Source organism: Nannospalax galili, unplaced genomic scaffold (assembly GCF_000622305.1).
Source record: "Nannospalax galili isolate Female #2095 unplaced genomic scaffold, S.galili_v1.0 scaffold20, whole genome shotgun sequence".
Taxonomy (NCBI): Eukaryota; Metazoa; Chordata; class Mammalia; order Rodentia; family Spalacidae; genus Nannospalax; species Nannospalax galili.
Window position 1 is genome coordinate 1,938,547 of NW_008346414.1, and position 4,376 is coordinate 1,942,922.

Here is a 4,376-nt window from a genome sequence, read left to right on the forward strand (position 1 = left end):
ACACCAAACAATGATTCTTTGTACATAAAAATAAGTAACACACATAATCTCCTATAGAAAGTATGAATCTATGTATCCATATTGACTATAAATAAATAAACTACTGAGGGGAGCAGAGGTCTCATCTCCCCCTTACAATAGAATGCTGATGATTTGGAGATGGTGCTAGACTTAGAATAGTATCACTATATTAAACTATCAATGAGCAAGAATTATCAATGGATGTTAAACCTTGGGATTAAACCTAATGAGTAACAAGATGAAATGAAAAATGCTCCTAAAATATATCTTTGTACTCTGTTTGTTATAATCTAGTAGAAGTAATAACTTCACAGCAGTAAAACCAGGCAATGCCTTGATCAGAATATGACTATTAAGATTAATAATAATTATTATTAAGCAGCCTTCGTATGTCCCTGAATGTGTTACTGAGAATCACATAACATCACCTATACAGAATTCTGGCCAAGGACACATAACCTGTAGCCTGTCATGGAGAAATACTACATAAAGCCCAAATTAGGAATGTCCTATAAAGTAACTAGTATTTTGTTTCAATGTAATAAAAGATAAAGAAATATTAAAATGCTGGTCTCAATTTAAAGGAAAAAAAAATGGCAATTAAATATAATGCATGAGGCTAGACTGGATCCTGTACTCAAGGAGAAAATAATGCTATAAAGGTCATTACTGGTATTGGATAAAATTGAGAAAATTGTAATGCAAACTCCTGATAAAGCATTATACACTGCTGCTAAATTTCCTATAACTGTGTTCTAGTAACATAAGAGAATATCCTGGTTCTTAGGAAATCTACATGAATATTTCAGCACCAAAAATATGGCATCTTCTCTCAAATGATTCCGAAAAATAGATATAAAATGAGTATGCCAAATTTTTGAGAAAGTTGAATAATCTGGATAAAAGGTGCACCAAGCCGGGCGTGGTGGCACACGCCTGTAGTCCCAGCACTTCAGAGGCAGAGGCAGGCGGATCTCTGTGAGTTCAAGGCCAGCCTGGTCTACATAGTGAGTTCCAGGACAGCTGGGGCTACAGGGAGACTCTGCTTAAAAAAAAAAAAAAATGTTCTCTGAATTAGTCTTACCAATTTTCTGTTTGAAATTATTTCAAAATAAGTTGTTTTTAAGATAAAGTATGGGGCAGGTGAGATGGCTCAATAAATAGTTTATCGTTCAAATCTGAAGACCTGAGTTTGATGTCCAAAACCCACATAAAGGTAGAAGGATGAAGGAACTGTGTTGTTCTCTAACCCCACACGGGCTGTAACATGCACTTGCTCACACAGACACATCTTAGACACATACAGGAACGACAAACAAGCAAATAAATAATAAATCAATTTTTGAAATAAAGTATGAAAGTGAGGAAAAATGCACCTCCCTTCCAGAAGGCTCTATTGGAGCTTCTCTGAGCATTTCTGCCATTTGTAAACTAGTGATCCCCAACCACTAGACTTTCAACACACAGGGGAGGGAGCAGTGTCATGGAGCAGGTTCCTGCAGGGACTTAATCTCTTGGCTGTGCATGTCTCCACCAGCAACTCTCCAAGGCTTCAACCATGGCTCCTTCTATTGCATCCCCAGGACTGGCACACAGGAGGAGATCATCAGGCTTTCAGTGTTTAGCGGACCTAGAATATACTGACTGAGGGGGGATAGATCATCACAGTCTTAACAAGTTGGCCTTGCTGGTGGGTCCAGCAGAAGCTCTTGCTCTAAACTTGTACCAGGAAACTGAAACACACCTGAAGTGGCACCTGAAACACACCTTGGTGTTGGTAATCAAAGAACAGTTATTGCCTGAAGTCTGAGACAGTGGGTTTACTCTGTTTTAAGCTAAGCTTTGAGTGAATGGAGGAAGAGAAGAGCTTTAAGCTGCTTTTCAACTATTTACTATAAACCTAAGTAACCAGCACATCTATTAAAAGGGTTAAACTTTCTGAAACATAGAGAAGAACAGATCAGCATCTATGAAGGTCCCTTTATGCCTAAACTGGCTGAAAGGGAGGAATTTTCCACATCGTTGTAGGATCTGCAATTCCTCAGCTTCAATTTGAAGCATTCTTTCAGATTCTCATCCCAAGCAGGTCCAAACCGTACTCCAGGTAAGAGTCTGAACTCAGAAACAACATACCTACACAGTTCTCTTGGGTCCTTTAGGAGCCTGGTTGCACAAAGTAAGTAGAGAAAACCAAAACTAAGTAGATCACAGACATCAGCTTTTCCATCTCACTGAGGCTGCTCCTGGCAGCCTTTGTTCCTTCCTTTGTTCCCTAGTCTTTTGAGTTTCAGGAATTAATGAAAACAATGAACTGTTGGAGGGAAGGGATGGTTCTTAGAGAAGCTAGAACTGATAGGCTCAGCTGTAAGACTGGTCTAGGCTGTTTCAACCAGGATGTGTTACTACACACTCGGTGGAGCAAAGACATCCAATTCTATTGTGTAACCAGAAAAGGAGACCAGTGAGCTTGAGTCAGAATCCTCTTGGGTGGAGCCAAGATGCTGTCTTTAAAAAAGAAAAAAAACTTCACTATTTAATCACTTTGAAATTACAAAGGAATTGCTAGTTCTATGCATAGATAAGAGAGCTTCAGAAACAGTTTTGAAATCTATCTGTGTGATAATTGAATGTTTTCTTCCACAGCCTAGAACCCAAGAAACAAATCCAAATTCAAAGGACAGTACAGGTTTCCTTGAAACTTTGGGCTACTTAGGGAACTCTGTCAAAACACCTAGGTCCTGCTGGGAGAGTTTAAAGGGAAATTCTTAATTGAATGGAGGGAAAGAAAGGTCCATGGAGCCTTTAATAGACTAAAACCTCACTGGAATCCCTCTGTCACCAACTCTGGCTTGTCACCTGAGGGGGAGGAAAGCCTCCACAGAATAATGAATAGATTCTAACAGTGATTTTGATGAAAAACTAATTAGGAATATAACAAGGAGATTATTAATTCCTGCCAGAATCCAAATTACAGACATTACCATGTTGGAAACAGGAACACCAGTAAAGAACACCTCTGGGGTCATGTTTTAAAACTGCTCCTTGGAAGAGAGGAAACGGTGAAAGGGATCCAAGGCATGGGCAACTGTTGAGACGAAGGCTACGAGACCTCGAAAGAGTGAGGGGTGTGATGGCCTGCCATGTGGCTCCCACAGAGTCAAAGTGAGAGATGGTGCAGACTCTGGATGGCAGCGAAGGACAGTGTGTGGAACAGAAATGCCATATGTGGGCCAGTGAGATCGCTCAGTAGGTTAAGCCCCTTGCCACCAACCCTGATAATCTGAGTTCAGTGACCCAGACCCACATGGAATAAGTTGGTAGAAGAACCAACTCCTGCAGGTTGTCCTGTGACCTCCACATGCGCTCTGTGGCATGTGAGAGGGCACATGCGCGCGCGCGCACACACACACACACACACACACACACACACACACATACACAAAATAAATCAATTAAAAATGTAAAGAAAGAGAAAGAGGTGCCATGTTTGGAGACCATAAGCAGGTCAACATTGAACAGAAAGGAACCGCAATTCTTCGTGAGCTGATGAAAACAAGCTGCTCACTCTCTGGATTTCCCAGAATTCCACTAAAAAGGCTTAGGATATGTTCTTTATATTTTTAAAACTGTAAGGATATTGTGGAACTACATACTACTTAAGACCTGTAGCAACATCATGGACTTTATTGCTAAAATGATTTTTAAAAAACCACATGGGCTAATTTGATAACCCAGGGACATGAATGTGGAAATGCCTGTTTTTTAGATGGGCAGAGTGAATTCTAAGGCAAGGTCTGATGGCTACTTAATCAGCACCAAAACCCAGTCAGCCTAGACCAGACGTTGAAGAACCCCACATTGGTCTTGGATCCACACCTCTCCCAGGAAGCCTCTTCCTCGTACTCAAACTCCATATACCTCAGAAAATGCATCACTATTTTTTTACAAGAATTTGTAGTCTCTTCTCTCCCCTTGTCCCCATCAAAATCTAGACAATGCTATACTTTCTGTTATTAAAATTTTTTATTTCTCTAAAGTGGTCGTAAATGCTGGCTTGATGACAATCTAGAAATATTTCATATAATAAAAAAAAACTCGCTATGAAAATTGCTGGGCTTCTTTTCATTTATGGAATTGAGATCTCGAAAATGACACATCTGAATGTTTATCTTACCAAAAGGAAATGCATTTTGTTATTTGTGGTTTTGGGGGTGTTAAGAGGTTTTCTAGATTTATTGAAAAGATAAGGTCAATAAAGAGAAAGCTTAAACAACACTTCATTCTCTCTAAATTTGAAGAAAAGCTATTCTTTAACCTTTTATCTTCCAATTACTTTGCTTTCTTCCATCAGTGAT